Genomic DNA, 22,128 nt, shown 5'->3' on the forward strand with positions numbered 1-22,128 from the left:
CTCCACAACCCTGCTACCACCAACACCCGTCCACCTTTGCTACCACCAAATACCCGATCCACCCCTTTGCTACCACCAACATACCCGAGTCCACCAACTTTGCTACCACCAACATACCCGAGTCCACCAACTTTGCTACCACCAACATACCCGAGTCCACCAACTTTGCTACCACCAATACCCGAGATCACCAACTGATCCTACCACCACATACGAGTCCACCAACTTTGCTACCACCAACACCCTGTGTCCACCAACACCCACCCGAGTCACCAACTTTGCTACACCACACATACCCGAGTACCAACGACCACCAATCCCATCCACCAACACCCCAGCACAGTCCACCACAACAACATATCACCTTTCTACACCAACCCCAGGCCACCAAAACTTTTCACACACATACCCACCACACTTTCACCAACTGGTCCACCACAACCACAACAAGCCACAACTTTCACCACCAACATACCCAGTCCACCACTTTGTACCACCAACATACCCGAGTCACCAACTTTGCTACCAACCACATACCCGAGTTTCTCAAACAATACCCATCCACCAATTTGCTACCACCAAACATACCCGAGTCCACCAACTGCTACCCAAACAAACCGTTCCACCACCTTTGTAACACCACATCCACCAACTTGAGTCCACCAACTTTGCTACCACCAACATACCCGAGTCCACCAACTTTGCTACCACCAACATACCCGAGTCCACCAACTTTGCTACCACCAACATACCCGAGTCCACCAACTTTGCTACCCCAGACACACCTGTGTCCACCACCAACACACATGAGTCCACCAACTTTGCTACCACCAACATACCCGAGTCCACCAACTTTGCTACCACCAACATACCCGAGTCCACCACTCTGCCGACCACCAACCCGAGTCCACCAACTTTGCTACCACCAACATACCCGAGTCCACCAACTTTGCTACCCCAGACACACCTGTGTCCACCACCAACACACATGAGTCCACCAACTTTGCTACCACCAACATACCCGAGTCCACCAACTTTGCTACCACCAACATACCCGAGTCCACCAACTTTCGCTAACTTTGCTACCACATACCCAACCCAATGAGTCCACCAACTTTGCTACCACCAACATACCCGAGTCCACCAACTTTGCTACCACCAACATACCCGAGTCCACCAACTTTGCTACCACCAACATACCCGAGTCCACCAACTTTGCTACCCCAGACACACCTGTGTCCATCACCAACACACATGAGTCCACCAACTTTGCTACCACAAACACACCTGACTCCACCAGCTTTGCTACCACAAACACACCCGAGTCCACCAACTTTGCTACCCCAGACACACCTGTGTCCACCAACTTTGCTACCACCAATGCACCAGAGTCCACCAGCTATGCTACCACCAATGCACCCGAGTCCACCAAGATGTACCACAATGCACCCAGTCCACCGCTATGCTACCACCAATGCACCCGAGCCACCGTGCTACCAGACACACTGTGTCCACCACCTGCTACCATGCTACCACCAATGCACCCGAGTCCACCAGCTATACTACCACAGACGTAACCAAGTCGTCCAGCTTTGCTACCATCTCCAGTGCACTCGAGTCCAAGTCCACCAGCTTTGCTACCACTAGCACATCTGAGTCGACCAGCTTGGCTACCATTGATGCACCAGAGTTCACAGGCATTGCTATCACTAATACCCCCAAGTTCACCAGCTTGGCTACCACAGAAGCATCGGGGTCAACTCTCTTTGCTATCACCAATGTAACAGAGTCCACTAGCTTTGCTACCACTGACTCATCTAAGTTTAACAGTTTTTCTACTACTGACTCACCCAAGTTCACCAGTTTTGCTGCCACTGACTCACCCAAGTTCACCAGTTTTACTACCATTGACTCACCCAAGTTCACCAGCATTGCTACTACTATCACACCTGAGTCCACTAACTTTGCTACTGCTGAATTGCCTGAGTCCACCAGCTTTGCTGCCATCAAAACACCTGAACCCGACCACTTTACTGTCTTCAGTGCACCATTGGACACCAGCTCACCCGCATCCTCCCTTAATTTTACTACCATCAACACACGTGTGTCTTCCATCTTTGCTACTGTCAATAGACCTGTGTCTTCCATTATTGCTACCATCAACACACCGGTGTCTACCAACTTTGCTACCAATGACATATCAAAGCCCACCATCTTTAGTACCACTGATGTTTCTTAATCCTCTGGCTTTGCTACTACCGATGCAACAAAGTCCTTTGAATTTACTCTTACTGATTCACTAAAACTCTCTTAGTTTTGCTATCATAAGATGCATCTGAGTTAAGAAGATCCACTAATTATGACTGTATGGATACACCTAACATTACCATGTTTGATATAACGTAAAGGTGCGTTTGTCCTAGCTTTGGCTCCAGATTCACGTCATCATATAAGCTCGATACCACATGGGCCACTAATACTGCTAGCATTAATTCCCCAGAAAGTGCTGAGTCCTCTAGCTTTATTGTCAGAGACATCTCTGTTCATAATCTTTGAAACCACATAATCTTCATTCTATTAGATCATATCCCGTTGACTTTCCTTCACACATTAGTTGCCGCTGTCAGTTATCATTTGCCACCACCTTTTCAGCCTTGTATCTTTTTAGGTTGGTTGAGTTTCTTAGTAAGGGCTTCTTGGGTTTTTTTAAATGGTGCTTGTCTGACACAGATTTCTGGTTATCGGCACTGATAATAGTTTTGGTCCCAATACATAGCTAACAGAGTAGCCATTAACTGGTTATCGCTTATTACCAAGCCGTTGGAATGGAAGCCCCCATGATAACCGGTGACTGCCTACCTGTTTTTCAAGACAAATAGTCTTATATTATTTTTTATTATTAGGCCAACTTCCATCTCATCCTTGACATTGTACCTATCTATTTTGCTGGTCTCACTTGCAGTCCTTCAGAATTAAATTTTCTGTGCTGGGTTCTTAAAAACAGCTTGACGCTACAAATAACTTGCCGCCTTGTCAGCTTTTGCACCATTTGTGCTTTTTCCCCACCTTTTATTTCACACTTTTAGTGCTCATTAGTAATGAGCTCTTCATATTTGAATCTTTCTGGGCATTCTTTTGAACACCTCTTTAGTTATTTTTTAATTTTCCTTTTTCTTACTCATCCAATCTTGGGAGCTTTACTTTCTCCCATGTTTTGTAAATTCTTATTGACAAACTCAACCCACCCAATTATCTCTTGGCTTATCCTGGTGTTGATTGATCGGGTCCTATAATAAATCTAAAGGACTGGATTTTTTGTGATGGAAAAAGGAGTGGAGTATATTCAGTCATCTTGACAAGTATACCATCTATCTTACTATTCATTGTTAGCTTTGGCTCCAAAAGACCAGGTTTAGTCTTCAGACTTTGTATTTGTGTGTAGTAGAGTATGCTGCATAGGCAATTGAAAGTTTTAACATATATATCAATTACATTTCATGAACTTACAAGTGAGTTAAGGATATTATAGTACTTTGGGACAACCATATTTGCTTAGTAAAATCACTAAACATTGTATTGTTTATGTGCACCCCGGAAAGCAGTGGTTGAGATAGTAATGTCCAATGAGCTATACTACTAAGGCAATAAATGAACACATTAGATGCACACATGCTTGCTTTATTATGTACTCCTGGTAAAATAGTTTACAAAGTTAAATTTTGCTGAAAAATCTTTATGATGACCCCTGTTTTAGTTATGCAGAACATAAAAATTTAAATAATTTTAAGGAGAATTTGAAGTAAATTAAACCATAATCAAACATTTCCAAATTGAACTTACTTTGGAATATTGTGGAGTTATGTCAATGTTCCCAGTGAATAGAAACTTGGATCATACTGTCCACCTGTGGCTCTTATGAGTTTAATTTCAAAAGCTACCACCGCTAGTATGAAGATAACAAAAACAAAAACAGGTTATGATAAAGTCTGCTAGAGCATAAAGTCCTACCTATATCTTAAATCTTAGTCCAAAAATGTTGTGTAAACATGAGTTTACATGTCAGATATTTGAATTATTGTATGAGAAAACAAAAATGTTTCAAGATTCAAGATAAAAATTATTTTTTTATTTTTTGATGTTAAAGATCCTTTTGGGGGTGGAGAAAGCCCCATCTTTCCCTTCCAATACACACACATTCACAGCTCTAGTTGAGGACTAGGCTATACCACACAATCCATGACTGCTGGCTTGTCCAGTCCCTTCATGACCAGTAAGATAGTTCTCCATCTTCACTGCCACTGAGCTGTAGATAGTGTGTGGTTTCCTGTCATGCACACTGTCAATTCATACACTTGAAACGACTGAACAGGAGGCGCTGGTAGACGCATAAGCCAATGAAGTGCGCCCAGGGCCTTTTTTTTTTTATATTGATGTGGAACATTCAGGGGGTGACTGAATTAGGAGTCGTCCTGAAACACAAGGATTGAAGTCAATTTTAAAAGCTTTCAAAATATAAAAATAATAAAACAGATAAATGAAGCCTGATTTTTTATCATATGAAAAACAGCAGACTACATTTTAGAAAAAAAAAAAAAAAAAAAAAAAAAAAAAAAAAAAAAAAAAAAAAAAAAAAAAAAAAAAAAAAAAAACCATGAAAGTTTTCAGTAATAACAAAGCACTAGAGGTAAGAGGGGGGTGGAACAATTTATATTTTAGTTTTATATAAAATATGCAAAATTAATAATACTGATTTAGCAAGTATTACACACCTTTTAGGGCATAAATAAACTGATTTAGCAAGTATTACACAACTTTTAGGGCATAAATATGTAATGATTACATTTTAACATACATATATGTTCCATATATGTAAATAAGCCCATGACCCAAGGGGTCACTGGCGGGAACAAGGAGTGTGAGAAGGAAAGATAAGGAATGCAAGCTGGACACTACCGCGTTGTATCTGCGACGTCCTGGTTTGCATTTGCCTGTGGTAATCAAAAGCATTGTCTTGTAAAACAGGTCACAGTGCCTTTGCCTGAGAACATGGTGACCTATAACCCACAGAGACAACCTTGTGACTTCCTAGTCACATGTTCATCTGTCTGTATGTTATGTATGCTGAGCTAAGCTTTGCTCTACTATCTTTTGTAAATGCTTTGTAACTTAGATCTCTACTTCCACTCATCGAGACAAGTTCTCTGAACCACTTCTTCCTCTACTCAAGAGATGTAGTTTCACAAATATATGTTAAGTTTGACAACTATGAGTTTGAAGTCTTCACCTCTATACTCAAAGAAGATACTAATGATACTTAGAAACTCTCTGCAATCGATGTCACTCGGACGAGAATGGGAAGTAGACAACAGATACTTGCGTATAACATCACAGGTTATAACATCCAACGGGACGCCTTCCTATACATAGGGGTATCCCGTATAAATATACTCGCAAACTATTAAAAACTTAATTCTTCATAAATAAATAATAAAGCAAGTCAAACTGATATGGGTAGCCAGTCTAACTCATGATAACTTAAACCCACCTCATTCTAAGAAAAACCTAACATTCATACATAAGTCTCATCTTTATCAACCCTCTTACGCCGAAGCCCTAAAAATCAAAACCTCTCCCGTGTGCCGGGCCCAGTTTGGAGTGAGCGCGGAAGCGGAAAAAATAATTTTTTCAAAAAATCACAGCGCGCTTAGTTTTAAAGATTAAGAGCTCCTTTTTTTGTCATTGCCTTAAGTTTAATATGCAACTATCAGAAATGAAAAATAATATCATTATCATATGTAAATAATGCGATATATGGTAGCGAAAAAACAAAATTCATACATAATTGTATTCAAATCACACTGTGCAAAAAACGGTCAAAGCTAATGAGTTACTTTTTTTTCGTTGTATTGTACACTAAATTGCAATCATTTTGATATATAATACATTGTAAAACAATAAAAGCAACACCGGAAAAATATTATCACAAAATGTTGTATAAATTCGTAACGCATGGACGAAAAAAAATGTTTTTTTCAAAAATTCACCGTAAATCTAAATATTGTTCTAGAGACTTCCAATTTGTTTCAAAATGAAGACAAATGATTGAATATTAAGATACTGTAATAGTTTTAGATTAGAATTGCAGATTTCGACCATTTCGGACGAGTTAAAGTTGACCGAATGTCGAAATGTTTATATATATATTTTTTTATATGCACATATTTCGAAGATGGGAAAAACTACAACCTTCAATTATTTTTTATTGTATTCTTCATGAATTTACGCACATTTTGATATATGAAACTCTATAAAACGGCTAATATGAAAAGGAGCAAATATTAGGATAATGCGATGTACGCATTTCGGAGACTTGCGGCCGCGAATCGGCGCGCGGAGGGAAGTAAATATATTTTTTCAAAAATTCACCATAAATTACAATATTGTTCTAGAGACTTCAAATTTGTTTCAAAATGAAGATAAATGACTGAATATTACTAGGCCATAAGGAGTTTTTAGGCTTACAATACAATATCGTTTTTCAACTATTTCGGTAGAGTCAAATTTGACCGAACGTGGTTTTTTTTTCTATTTATCGTGATTTATATGCAAATATTTCGAAAAAAGAGAAAAGCTACAACCTTCAATCATTTTAAGTTGTATTCTACATGAAATTGCGCACATTTTCATATCTAAAACTTTATGTAACAGCTAATTTTAAATGGTGCAAACATTTTGACAATCGCACAAAAAAAATTCTGATTTTTTCGGAAGAGTTACCGCGCGGACGTAAGGAAAATGTTTTTTTTTTTTTTTTTTTTTTTCATAAATTCACCATAAATCGAAATATTGTGCTAGAGACTTCCAAGTCGTTGCAAAATGAAGGTAAAGGATTGAATATTACTAGAATATAAGAGTTTTAGCTTACAATTGCGTTTTTCGACCATTTCGGTAGAGTCAAAGTTGACCGAAAGTTGAAATTTTTGCACTTAACGTTATTTATATGAAAATATTTCAAAACTGATAAAAGCTACAACCATGGATTGTTTTTAGTTGTATTGTGCATGAAATTGCGCACATTTCCAATATAAAACTTTATGTAACGGCAAATTTCAAATGGTGCAAACATTAGGACAATCGCACGAAAAAATTTATCGGAAGAGTTACCGCGCGAACGTAAGGAAAAAGTTTTTTCATAAATTCACCATAAATCGAAATATTGTGCTAGAGACGTCCAATTTGTTGCAAAATGAAGGCAAATGATTGAATATTACTATAATATAAGTGTTTTAGCTTACAATTGCGTTTCTCGACCATTTCGGTGGAGTCAAAGTTGACCGAAGGTTGAAATTTTTGCACTTACTGTTATTTATATGAAAATATTTCAAAACTGATAAAAGCTACAATCATGAGTATTTTTTTGTTGTATTTTACATGAAATTGCGCACATTTTCATATATAATACTTCATGTAAAGGATAATTTAAAATGGTGCAAAAATTATGTCAAAGTGACGAAATAATTTCCGAGATGTGTCACTGATACTTTTTAGTGCAATAAGAAAGAAATTCGCGCTTGCGCGCCTGCGTAGCGATTGTAAACAAAACAACGCCTTGATCCGTGAACTCCCAGCATCCCCCAAGGCACGTGATTCAAAAGTTTTAGGCTGCTAGGCCTATAAGTATTTTTCCGCAAATTTTTTAAAAAACTTTTTTGAGTCGACGTATGATACGTCCATTCGGCATATGGGAGACATTTTGACTCAACGTTTAATACCTCCATTCGGCGTAAGAGGGTTAAAGGGCAAGATAAATTTTAACCAAAATATTCTAAAACTTAACTACTACAGAGTAATCTGTTCATCTTGCTTCAGATTTTTAATTTTTTAAAAATTAATTTCCATACCCTTTAATATTTGGGTACTTAGTAAATGATTACTTTCTTGAAAGCAAAAAAATATTGCATTAATTTTTAAATGCTCGTGGGGCAAAAAACTAAACTATTAACTAGAAATATATGCATATAGTACTGTACTTTCCAGCAATTACAGATATGCTTTGAAAAGCTAGTTGTAACATGATGTAAATTTTCCCAATACTCATGTTGAGAATAACCACGTAATGTCATTCATCTTATAACAATTACTCATCTAAACAACCACAACTTTAGATATATCAAGTTTTAAAGGCCCAAAAATAACAGTTCATTAATGGACACTGTAAATTTTCGAGTATCTGCAGTTTACTAAATATAATCCTTCACATTCGCTTGTTGAAAACAAAAATCCAACAACAATGATCACAGCAAGTGTGTCAAATGAACATTAAAACAATGAGATCGCACTGATCACATGAATTCCAAAGCAAATTAAGGGGAGAGAGAGAGAGAGAGAGAGAGAGAGAGAGAGAGAGAGAGAGAGAGAGAGAGAGAGAGAGAGAGCGCAGAGCAAGTAGCTCTGCAAGTAGGAGGCATAAATCCTGAGATAAGGGGGCAAACAATGATGAGGCTTGAAAATCCCTCTGAAAGGGAAATCATGGAGAACACTGTACAAGAAAGGTAAAACATCATCAAAATATTGGAAGAACCAAGACTAGAGAAAGTCCATATTCCTATTTTTAGGAGACCTTGAAGTGATAAAGCACCAGGAGTGTAAAATCCATGACTTTGAGAATTCTTAATCCTTTTAGGAGTTCATTTTCCTTTTCCTTGTATTTTCTCTTTATCTACAGAAATGATGATGTTACTGTACTACAGTGTGTATAGACAGATAATTCAATGTACTTACCTTTCATTTCAACTGTAAACTTCAACTATGCCCTTTCGTAGAATTTTGCCACTTACGCATAAACTCCTCAATGTTTTCTAAAACTGCACCTAGAAATAATACAATACAATTTAATCTAAATAGACTGTATGTACTGAATAGGTAGCGTAAAAATGGTGGTAGTTTTCTTGCACAGCTTACTCAAATTTGTATTTAAAGTTACTATATTGCACACCTCCAAATAAACTGTATACAAATTAACAAAAGAATTTTGGTCATTAAATATAGAAAAGGTGACTTTTGCTGTGTGTTAACAGTGTTACTTTGCAAAACTTTTAGCGTACATTAAATATAAAAAAGTATGAACTTACCAGCAGCATTAGCAAGACCTGAATGGGAGAAGTTAGTGGTTGGAGTCTGGCTTTCTCCTGTCAGGAGGGTAACGGTTGCAGACTTGACATTTGAATTCTGTTGTACTTGAGCACTTAAGTAATGGCAACATTCTAAAATTTGATACCATTCCCTGTATCAGAAGATATTTACATAATGTGAGATTTTCTGAAAATTACATTTAATGAATATAGAAATATATTATGGAAAGAAGAAAAATTCAAGTATACTAAAAAGCAAGAAAATATACTAAATAACTCAAGATGCATAAAAAGTCCAGGAAATTATGAATATATGTAAGCTGAGGTTAGGACCAGGTAGTGGGTTAGCAGACTTGAAGAAAGCGAAATTTTCCCTGCTACAACCTCTCATACCCTGTCAGTTTTGAGAGTAAAATTCATGTGGGACTACTATATGCCACAAAGATGCATGTAATAGTATATAATTCCTTCCTCATCCATCAAAAATACCTACTTTTAATGGCCAAAAGATCAAAATTTCGTGGAGTAAATAAATACTTTTAACAACTTGATACTGTCTAAAAATGCACCCTCTTTAAGTGTTCACAGATTCTACAAACCTACACTATACAGGAGGACAAGACTCAATATCTACCATCCCCATTTGGTTATATACCCACAAAATGAATCTTAAAGTTGTGGCAACTGTACCGTTATTTCAATCTATCATTTTTTAAACAAAAATTTCATAATATTCAAATCAACTGATTTGGAACTATAAGAACCACATGATACATAACTGAACAAGATCTTTGTAAAGCGATCTTGTATATAAAAAAACATACTTAAATCAAATGTGGCCATATTTGGCAGAGTTCATAAATTTTTAACTGTAAAATGTATGACAAAAGATGAGATTGTAATTTTGATACTATAGGATTTCCAGGCCTTCCTCTTAAAACACCAACAGTCATGATTCTCCGAGTGATCTGCTCACAGTTCTGTAGATTATGTAGGTGAAACTTTTGGTAAATAATTATTCTGTTACTTTTAGTCATTTAATGTGGCTATGTATGATAAGGTAAAGTTAACATTGCATTTGATGTTTGCAATTTGGTTCAAGCTAAGTGGTTAGTTGTAGGCAATGCTATCCAACTCTTACTGTATTCTGTTACTCTGACATTGGAAAGTAGTGGGGTGGTCAAGTCTGTGTAACTACTATCTGTAAATTGAATATAGTGGATACTCATGCATTACATGATAAAACTTTAAAAGGTCCATCGTAATGTGGAGGCGACAGCAGGTGCTGCATTCATGAAAAATTCTTGACAATGTGGAAGGGATTGTAGGGGGTGGTATTTACAAATGTATGCTATAGCTGCACAAGTGCAGTACATGGTACTACCTAGTCTGAATAAGCAAGAAAAAATAAACGGGGATGTTCACTTTATGTGAATTTCTCTAAGTACTTAGGAAAGTTTTGTCTTTAGATAATGACTTTCTGATTATCCATTTCATATTTACCATGATAATGAACAGTGTTGCTTTTAGGGAGTGTGTCAACCACTGAATTTCAAGAAATTATTGAATTTTATTTATTAACAGTTTTCAACTTTTTTGTCTAAATAAACATATCCTGCAGTGATAATGCTAAAGAAAAACAATTTGCATTGGTTTATTTACAATTTTGTTCACCACTTGTATAACACTAGGACCCACAAATTGCAAAAGACTTGGCAAAAATAATTTGTATGAATAATTCAACAAATTCAAGCAAGTTATTCACTGTTCTGGACTGTTTTATGCATAAACAATCATATATAGAAACATTATTGCTAAAAAGGAAAGTTTAGATTGGTTCATGGACAATTTTGTTCATTGCTTCTAAGAAACTGAACGGCAATGTGAAAAATATACCTAAAGTGTTTATGAATGATCCTAGATTGAATAAAATTTGAGATATACACTATTTTGAACTGTCTTACATGTAAATAAATATATATCTTTAAACATTATTACTAAAAGAAATGTTTAGATTGGTTCATGGTCAACTTTAATGACAAAAATTTATTTAAAAAATGATTGTTCTCCATTAAAATATCCCTGTTCCTCTAGCATTAGCATCGTTGAGAAAAAAGCTTATGATGATGTAAGGATAACTGGCTTCAGGAACCAGACATTACTGATTTTTTCTCATTTTTCATTATTAGTATTATTACTATTATTAATAGGGCTTAGTTTTTCCAGACCTCTGAGCTGTAAGTAGACTCTTCTCGTGCTGATTCTCATTTTTAAGTCCAAAAATATTGCTTTTTCCAGTTTCCTGAAAAAGTGCCCCACCCCCTCCTCCCCAAAAAAGCTTCAATCAGCAAGAAACCTGAAAGACGACGTGTTATAGTATTATTTGTAGCATAAGTGGTAAAAATTACAGAGAAATAATCTTGATCATTAGGTAGAGTCTTTTACTTTATAATGGGGCCTTATGGTGTCGATGCTCCAACATTAATGAAAATTTTAGACATAGAAATCGAGAGAGCACAGTTCTATTCATTTTATAGTACTGTAAATTTCAGGGCATATTTCTTATATGATGAAGTCATTTATGTACAAAATGACAAATTTATAACTGATTTGTATTTTTCATAACTAACAAACCTGAGGTCTTAACATTAGGATTTACTAGTGCCAAGCTGGAAACCGGAAGAATTAAAATTAAACTTGTGCGATCCAGGGACTATTCTTGGCAATCTATAACCAGGTCCACGGGGGCATGTATTACCCAGAATGCCCTTGGCGTCGTGTGACCTGCCAGTTATCTTTCTATGTTTTCTCTGTCTATCTGTTTAACGCCGGTTTTAGTTTGCCCATTTTTTTATTAACTTTTTCAACACTAAATGCTTATTTCTCCAAGAAGACTGAACCAAATTCAATGAAACTTTTTAAGTGTAGTATGAATATATACTATATTGATTTTGTTGTCAGCAAATTCATTTTTGGGGGAAACATTTTCTGTTGCACATTATTTTTATAAAGTTCAAAATGTTTGAGGGGGCCGAGAAAAAAAGGCAGGTGAATTTCTACAATTACTTGACAAGAGAATTTTCATTATCAGCTGCAGAATTTTTTATTATTAGCTGCAGAATAAGTGGTAAAAATCTGAAACAAATATCATTAGTCATAAGGTAGAAACATGCATTTACTTTATAATGGGGCCTTATGGTATTGGCACTCCCCTTAATACATTCTATACATTAGTAATGACTATCTTTGTTAAATTCTTGTGACTGTCCTTTAGAGACAATTTTCTCATTAAGATTTTGGTTAACAAACTCATGTTTGTTGGAGATTCCCAGGCCATGTGGACTTTTAAAATATTTCTTAACCTTATTTAGAAATGACAATTTGTCCAAAATTGCATTTTTCCTAACTATACAAACTGAGGTCCCTTTTACAATAGGAAGGTACTAGCGGCAGCTGGATAGGTCGTAAGCTTTCGAACAAGGGGGTTCGGTAGTTAACTGCTTGTCCGACAGGCGCGCGCTGCGCGCGACTGGTAGGTAAACAAATAACTTTTGCTTTTGGCCCAAGCAAAAAACTGCAGAGTGAGGGGTGGCATGAGGTGGGGCTATGTGTAAAAGGACCTCAGGTTTGTATAGTTAGGAAAAATGCAATTTTGGACAAATTGTCATTTGTTCCGACACGGCATACAACCTTCGGTCCTTTTACAATAGGAAGACTCACTTCTTGGTGGGAGGAATCTGAGTCCTTTTGTGAACAGACTGGTGTTCGCCCGCCAACCTTGGAATGCCTCCCTGGTCGTAAGAGCGAGGGAGGATCCAAGCCTCTGTCCGATTGATCGGGGTGGTGTCACCGCAGGATCAATGGTCAGACCTCTGGACCAAGTACTAAGATGAGGCCAAGCGTATCTCTTCGTACCAGCAAACAAGAACAAGTTCCTATTTGCAAGAGGCAACATAACGTTATGGTTTGTCTCTTGTTGGCATCCACTTCCCCCCCTTGTAGGAGGACGTGGTGGATATTCGCTCCCATCCCTAGTGAAAGGGATAGGATGGGGCTCTGTCGAGTAGCTCACCGGCATCTCGTCCTTATCCAGCAAGGTGATGACCGTATCCCCCTACCACAGGTAGAGGGGTAGAAAAAGATAGGAAGAGAAGCCAGTCACTCTCTCATTCACTTATCTATTCTTACAGTCACACCAGGACTCGATGCTGTTCAGCCTGCTAGGGTCTGGGTTAGCTAGACAACGTGTTGAGCAGCCACCACGGGTCCTAAGGAAAACGATCCAAGGACCTGTGGGCAATATCCAAAGGTAGAAGGAGGTGCCAGTGGTCTGGTTGTACCAGACCCCTGCCTTCAGTACCTGCGCCACGGAGAAGTTCTTGTGTAACTCGAGGGAGTGTACTTCTAGGTCATCTTTGGTGCTGACGAAGAGTCTTCAACACTCAGCCTGGGATTTGTCGAGTTTCTTCAGAAATCGCGGTCGCGCTTTCACAGGACAAGCAGCATCTCCTTCGCATCGAAGGCGGTGAAGTCCATTAGGGAGGGGATTGTGAAGGACTCTAACCGATCGTCAGGAACCGAAGGGTTCAGAGTCTTCGCTACGAATTCGGTACGAAATCGAGCGTCACGAATCCCCATCCCCTGGATGCTTGACTTCGCAGGAAAAGTCATGCAATTACCTCAGAGGAAAAGAAGGGAATGTCGTATGACCTATCCCTCTTCTCGACTTCGGTGATGTCCTGTACCCATACTGGTCTATCCGTCTGCCGCGACGTTGTTGTTCTCGGTAGTGGATAGGACACCGACACTCAATGGTGGGTGTCGATGGTATGGGTACTGTGACAAGCCGTTAGGGACGAAGAAAAGATTGTTATGGAACAACCGAAACTAAGTCCACAGCGAAGTTCGTAACAGACTTGGGCGCTCTGACAGCTGCCTACTGACTGCGTTCGGTAGGAGGCAAGTTGTCCAAGCACCCGAGCAAGTCACGTGACCTTCGCCTTAAAAGGGTTATGCCAAGAGACTAAACAAATAATTTGTTCGTCACCGATGCCAGAAGGCAAGGTGATGACTCTCTTAAGGCATGTGCCCAACAGGCGAAAGTCAATTGCCTTCTAGAGACCGAGGTCCTTGATGGCAAGATATCTCATAGTATAGTTGATTCTCGGGTAAGGAGAAACAACACTATGTGACCGTTGAAGACGAAGGTGTACAGAAAATGCAACCTACGTCTTCACAGCTGAACCGAGAGAAGGATTCTCAAGATTCTGAACCTGTGCTACAAAGACTGAGAACGCTAACCGCTATTGATTGCTGTCCGGTGAGGATCGTAGTTGCAATAAAAGCGGAGCGCTTCCAGTAATGAAGACAGGGAACTACTGCCTGAAGAACTGCTTCTCATGGGCTGAACATTTTGGAAGTAGAGCTGTCAGTCGGAGAGTAGGCGATTGTTTCTGACATATCTGTTAATTCGGGGCGAGCAATGAAATTGCCACACCTACGAATACGAGATATTTTGAAGACAAACTCAGATGTCTGCAAAAATCATTCGCATTATCGCAGTGCGATGCAGCGGTTGACTAGTAACAGACTTCTGTTTACCGTGCGGTAAACAGAAAGATGAAAGAGTCCCAAGAGATAACTCTGTTGAAAATTCTCGCAATGTCGAAGGCGATGAAATCGACGTCACAGCAGTAGATGGTCCTTCATTATTGCGAGAATCCCCGTTAATCAGAGACCTAAGTCCATGATTGTTGGGCAGAGATACGGTTTCGGTAGTCAATCCAACCAGGGGAGAGAGAGCGTAACCGACCGTGCATCTCCGAGACCTAGCTGATACTGAGCCGCTATCAGGCAGTTCAATACGCAGTAGCTCTCGGTGACTCGTCATCCTGAGTTGCCAGGTAATCCATTATTCCACGAAGGAATGCGTTCGGCTAGAACCATCGAGCATAAAGAATACGCTCGAGCAATTATATTTAACCGAAACGGATTTCGGTAAATACAAAAGCTGATTTGGTGTTGTCATGACAATACCAAGTATCTAAAATCGAAACTGATAACTGCTGGGAGGTTGCAGGCAACCCCGAGTTGCAGTTCAATTAAGATACAATTCGTCTCGGTCACAAACCGTAGAGTTAACTACGGTATGCGCCTACCCCACGGACAATTCAACTGTTAAAGAATCATGTCGCGAGGGAATATACGTAGTATATTTGTAGGTTCTGTACCACGACCTCCATCCTAAAATCTTTTCCCCTCGAGGAATGAGAATAAGGATTGAGATCGACCGCCTTCGTTCTCTAGTCAAGAGAGTGAAGGAGAAGTCTTTCCCAAAGGAAAGCTTCAATGGTGAACAGAATACCGAAGACGATAGTTCAAGCCAAACTGGAAGTTCCCGTCCGTTCTTCTCTATTCCAGGTTAAGCGCCTACTGTGAGATACTCTTCTTTCAGCAGCAGTCTTCTTCCAAATGCTAGAAATTACAGGAATTCGAGCATAAGCGAGGTTCCCGATTATCGTGTAACAATTATCGGGGATTCTCGCTCACTTTGGACCGTGGTCTCGCCTAAGTGTTTTGGAGATCGTAAAAAACTCGAACACTCTTGAGTGCGCTAGAAATTCCGTAGAATTCTAAGCACTCTGCGAAACCCCCCACCGAATTCGTCAAACGATATCGGCTGGTGGTCCTCGTCGATTCCCGTAGAAATCGAGAAAGGGGCAGGATCCCTCCTCAATGACCGGGGCTTACGTCAGGTAGGACCCGAAGGTCCCCCCTGGTAGCGCAGCCCCTAACGTGGGATCTTACAGAGAAATCTCTGTAGGATCCCTCCCCTTTCCCTCGTAGCCGTAAGGAGAGAGGGAATGGGGGAGGAATTGGATACTGGCTCGCCTTCCCAGCGGAACTAGCAGTTGGAGAAGAAAAGGAGCAGCCATCGCCTTACGGCGATGGCCTCTCAGAGCCTGGAAAACGTATCGTCAGGAGAAACGTTTTCCCGAGGAGGGTTACGAACTCATACTGTAGGTAAGTGTCTGCGCCACTGTGAACGTCGTCTGGGTGGGGCTGATCGACACCTGACAGGAGAGAGCCGATACCGCTCCGACTCATTCCAGTCCTCGTCGAGGTCGAAACCTCAGGAGGACCGAAGGGGTATTTAAATACGGTGTCCGAAGACACGTAGAAACGCCTCTGTCGCAGTAGAGGAGGTGAAGTAGCTTGTTCGACCGGCCAGAACTGAGAGAGCCTTCTTGTCCGGACACGAGGCACTACCTGTTCAACACAGTCGGCAAGCTCCGATCGCGGCAGACCCACCGTCGATTTGGGTTCCCTCTCGGGCCCCAAAACGACTCGAGCCGAGACGTGGCTCTGCTGGTGGAAGCGGCGATCCTTCCCCGAGGTCATTGTGCTGACGAATCAGCGCCGTAACCTCGGCAAAGTTCCTCTGGATCTCGGAAGTCACAGCATCTTGCAGAGTGGGACCGTTAGTTAAGCCCTTCGAACAAGAGCATATTCCAGAACCTTCCTCCTAAGAAGGGGGAACAGCGACAGCCCTCTCGGTCTTCCCCATCCACTTGCGCATACGTCCTGGCCGGTCCAAGAACCGTGCCTGGCACGTAGGGCGTCGTGGTGAGATCATGAGGGGCGCAACCCCTCACGATCACTCCTCAATACCTCGCTCCTCCCGGTGTAACCCGAGGAGGTTGAAGGTACGGGAGAGGCAGACCTGACGCTCCCTCGTTGCTCGCTGGCAGAACCAGCAGGCTTGGAGGGCTGCAGGCGATCGTCAACCCGCGGTGGCGATCGAGCTGCAGGCCTGGTCGAACCGTCTCGCTGTGGAGAACGGCTGGACTGAGCACAGCGGCCCCGATCTCGAGTGTCAGAAGAGCTGGTGCTGGTTGCCGTACCCGGTCGCTTTCTGTGAGAGCGACGGTCAGGCGACCTGCAGGCTCCACTGTCACAGTGAGACCGGTGCTTGTCCTCACGGCACGTCACGTCGCTGGTTTCCAGCCGTGGCTGGCACCGGCGAACGGGAGGACCTCTTCCCAGCCTCAGCCCGTGGTCGGTCGTGGACCGTCACGTCCCCGGGTGTAGCCAGCTGTTCGCCGCGAGAGTGAGAGCTGGTCTGGTGAGAGTCGCATGAGCGGCTGTCACCAGTCTTCCGCCCCGTGCCGTGAACCTGACGCTGAGCGGACTCAGAGGTCTGGTTCCTGGCTGCACGGTCGCTGGTAGACGACCGTACACTCGGTACCTCCCGCGAACGAGAGGCCGAGACGGACCCTGATGCAGTGGCAGAACCACTGACACCAGGCGAGGAAGTACCGGTGTTAGCCGGTACCCACCTCTGGTCCCCGTAGTCTTCTTCCTTGCGGACGAAGAGACGGGCCCCGCCTCCCGAAGGAGCAGGAGGACCAGCGGAAGGAACCCTCCCGTCCCACCGAGGTGAGACGGGTCCCGAGAAGCTCCCGAGGGAGACTTCTTAGGAGGGAGGAGGCAACCTTCTTCTCCTCGGCTGTGAAGCCTTGAAGAAGTCGAAGGGGAAGAGGCTGGCAGCCGACGACGATGAAGAAGATGAAGACGACGACGACGACACCTTCCTCCTCTTCTTTCGTCAGCTTCCTCAGGACCAGACGTAAGATCTGCTATCCCAGGGCGGAGCCGGGGCTGCTGTAGCCGAAGCCACAGGGCCCGGACGCACCTGTACAGACAGACCAAAGTCTGGGGTAGTACCACCCACGAACCGGGACGACATCAGCAGGTATGGGGCATCTCAGGAACGCAGCACAGCCAGACAGCATCGGTAGACAGCCAGCGCAGCAACGGCAGGGACAGCAGCGCAGCAACGGCAGGGACAGCCAGCGCAGCAACTGCATGGACAGTCAACCCAGAATCGGCAGGTACGGCAGGTAGCACCGGAAACACAGGAAGTGGAGCAGCAGCCAGCAACATCCTGGTACCGGCGGCAGGTCCAGGGGCGAGCTCTAGGGCAGCGGAAGTGTGGTGCGCTGCAGCGCGGCAACCACGAGCGGCGGCGGCACGCCCCCCTCTCGGTACGGCGAACGCACTTCACAGCGGCTGTAGGCAAGACTGTTACCACTTGAGGCGAGTACACCAGGTGAGGAGGGACGTCGTCACCTGGTTGCGTGGTCACCACTCCATGGGTGACCGCAGTAGGCCCCAGACATAGAACCGCAGCCCCTGACACTAGCACGCCCTGCAAATGGAAGGACGCCCATACCTCACCAAGGTCCACCCTCGTGGCAGTAGCACCTGCGGAAATAACAGTAGTAGCGATTAGTGGGGGGGAAGTCCCCTCGCGCGGGGGGGTGAGCCCTCTCCGAACGAGTGGAAGACCCCTAATACAATTGTACATCGGGCACCGAGCGCCCTCCCCCGCGCTCGACGGATCGGGCGAGGAGAAGAACGCCGATAACCTCCCCCCCCCCCCAACCCCAGGGAAGGGCCATCTGTGGGAGCTGAGCGGGTGGGGGTTCTCGTTCCCCACCCCCGCACAGTACCCATGTACCCAACAACAATATAAGAGCCCGAGAGCAATCGTGCCATGCGGGCCCAACCCGAATGCAAGCAATAAGGAATAAAATAAAATGCATCCCTGACTGAGTGGAATTGAACATAAAATGGAACCAAATAAATATTAGTTGATGCAATCAAAAAAATAATAAGGAATAAAATGAAAATGCATCTTGCATTACGATTCACTTCACAATGAATAAGGCTCGGATCGAGCGCATTTGCGCCCTCAGGTACCGACGCAGGGTAAAAAGGATCCATCCTTACTTTATGGATCAAGGTTTATGGAAACCTTTGATCCATATGATTGATGCAATCAAAAAATATATGAAAATGAAAAGAATACTGCGCTTGCGATTTTCACTTCATACAAATAAAAAGAGGATCAATTCCCGGGAAATAGCGGAAACATTGATCCCAGTAAACAATGCAAGCTCAAAAAAAAATGAAAATGAAAAAGAACTGCACTTGCGATTTCACTTCATTCAAAATAAAAGGGGAAAGGATCAATTTCCGGGTAAGCTCGGAAACTGATCCAAAATGAGTATTGCTACAATCAAAATAATATATGAAAATGAAAAAGAATACTGTACTTGCGATTCCACTTCCATACTGAATAAGTTTTTCCAACCCCAAATATACGCTCGGAGCGAGCGCTCCCGCCCTCGGCACCGAGCATACACAATACGAGGATCATTTCTGGGAAATGAATTCCCCGCACTTAAACTTACGCCCTTCAGTCCCGGCACTCGGGTAATCGGAGGCGTGGTGAAACCAAGATCCTTTAATTCACAATTGAATTCAATGGGAATAAATATGAAATGATTGTACTTACAATTCAGTTTCACTAGATAAATAGAAAAAGAAAAACACAATCATGCGAAAGCAACGACGATGAAGCGGGCAGAGAGCGATGATACACGTCCACACGCCAGCAGGCCGAAAGCAAAAGTGATTTGTTTACCTACCAGTCGCGCGCAGCAGCCGCCTGTCGGACAAGCAGTTAACTACCGAACCCCTTGTTCGAAAGCTTACGACTATCCAGCTGCCGCTAGTACCTTCCTATTGTAAAAGGACCGAAGGTTTGTATGCCGTGTCGGAACAAATAATAATTGAGACTAGAATGCTGTGCAAAGTTGATAGAGAAAAGTTATTGCATCTAGTGTGACTGTGTATTGTTGTATTTTTGTTACCTCACTACTATGTACATGCTCTTTATTCTTTTCATAACTACAGGTAATGACCGACTTACGACCTATGCAACTTACGTCTGATCGACTTTACGACTATTATTTTCACCCTTTTCGGCAGAACGTGCATACGAACGTACGATACTTTTTCCTGCGGCATCCGTGCATCTCTCGGGTCCCGCGCTCACTCAGTGTTGCCTGTAGCTCCGTACTGAACTATCTCTCGCTCTGCTGTGTTTCATTTTTCAATAACTTTGTGTTAATTTTGATCATTTTTGAAATGTCCTGCCAAGAGGAAACTGTGTTTATCTACTCCTCAACATGCCAAGAAGGAAGGAAGGCCATTGACTTGGACACAAAAATGACAGTGATTAAGCAGTTCGAAGAAGGGAAGAAAGTGAATGTGATCGCACGTGATATGAAGTTATCTCATTCTACTGTGTCCACGATTCTTAAGGAGGAAAGGAGGATTCGTGATGCTGTGAAAGGTTCTGCACCCATGCGATCGACAGTGATTACGAAACAACGCACTGGCCCCATCCATGAAATGGAAAAATTATTGCATGTTTGGATGGAAGATCAAATCCAAAAAAGGACACCGTTAAGCCTTTTTACTGTGCAGATGAAGGCTAGAAGTCTGTTTCAGACTTTGAAGGAACGTGCTGGAGTAGAGTATAAGCAAGAATTTTTGGCAAGCGTTGGCTGGTTCAAGAAGGTTCAAAAAACGATTCCAGCTGCATAGTGTTCTATGGACTGGAGAAGCAGCGAGTGCGGATGAGGAAGGAGCTAGCAAGTTTGTCGACAGTCTCGATGAAATGATTACGGATGAGGAATATCTTCCAGAACAAATATTTAATGTTGATGAAACAGGTTTGTTCTGGAAACGAATGCCAGAACGCACTTACATCCATAAGGAAGCCAGTAGCATGCCAGGATTTAAAGCTTTTAAGGATAGGCTGACTCTACTGCTTGGTGGAATGTCGCGGGGTTCAAGCTGAAACCCTTTTTAATTTATCATTCAGAAAACCCACGAGCGTTCAAGAATGTAAGCAAGTACACTTTGCCTGTCTACTTTCGCTCTAACCGTAAGGCATGGATGACGCAGACACTTTTTGAAGACTGGTTTGTCAACTGTTTCATTCCTCAAGTGCGTGAATACTGCCTAGAGAAAGGATCTCCTTTCAATATTTTACTGCTGCTCGATAATGCGCCTGGACATCCACCTCACTTAGCTGATCTGAATCCTGATGTGAAAGTGGTTTTTTTTGCCACCAAACACCACTCCAATTCTTCAACCTATGGACCAAGGTTCGATTGCAACATTTAAGGCAAACTATTTTAAGAATCACCTTTGCGCAAGCCATAGCTGCTCTAGATGCCGACCCAGAACTATCCCTACGAGAATTTTGAAACACTACAATATTCTGCATGCTATCAAGAATGTGTCTTCTGCCTAGGAGAACTGTGACGGCGAAGCGTATGAATGGCATATGGAAGAAGTGCGTTAAACGTTATGTGAATGATTTTGATGGATTTGACAGTGAACGAAGAACTTGATGTGATACGGGGAAAAATAGTGAAACTGTCAAAAGAGCTTTCCTTGGATTGTGAAATAGAAGATATTGAGGATTTGCTAGACCACGCTTCCGAAGAACTTACAAATGAAGAGCTGATTGAATTGGAAGAAGAACGAGTGGCGGAGGAAGAAAGAAGAGAAAGCGGAGGATGAAGAGTTGCCAGAAAGGAATTTACCGCCAAGGGATTATCAGAAGGATTAGCTCAACTAAATAAACTCCTTGCACATTTCGAAGAAATGGACCCAAATTATGAAAGGTTTTCAAAGATTGAACGGATGGCACACGATTTGTTTCGTCCGTTATCGTGAAATTTACGAGGAGAAAAAGAAAGAAACAAACAATCCAGACGAAACTCACCATGTTTGTGAAACTAACAACTCCTCCCGTCACCCCGACCGTCGCTTCAGCTGATGAAGTCAACGACCTCCAGTCAAGCACCAGCGATGACAGAAGTCTTTAATTTTATTATATTTTCCTGTACTACATACTAGTTTTCAATTGTATTTTTGAATGTTTTCTATTTTTGCACCTGTATTTTGTATTTTTTCAACATTAAACAAATTGTACTGTAGCATCCAGTTGTTTAAAATTAAACCTGACAAAAGTAACAACAGGAAACAGTATGATGCATAGAGAACGCGTTTGCTATGAACTTAACAAACGTAACAAATACATAAGACGCAATTTGTGTACGTAGAGAGA

General features: G+C 42.0%; 1 pseudogene; it reads right to left on the reverse strand.

The window, feature by feature from the left end:
• Positions 1–3,662: 3,662 nt before the first annotated feature.
• The window catches only part of LOC135217587 (nonsense-mediated mRNA decay factor SMG5-like), a 159,977-nt pseudogene continuing 141,511 nt past the window's right edge, over positions 3,663–22,128 (reverse strand).

Source organism: Macrobrachium nipponense, chromosome 7, assembly GCF_015104395.2.
Source record: "Macrobrachium nipponense isolate FS-2020 chromosome 7, ASM1510439v2, whole genome shotgun sequence".
In the NCBI taxonomy this organism is placed as follows: Eukaryota; Metazoa; Arthropoda; class Malacostraca; order Decapoda; family Palaemonidae; genus Macrobrachium; species Macrobrachium nipponense.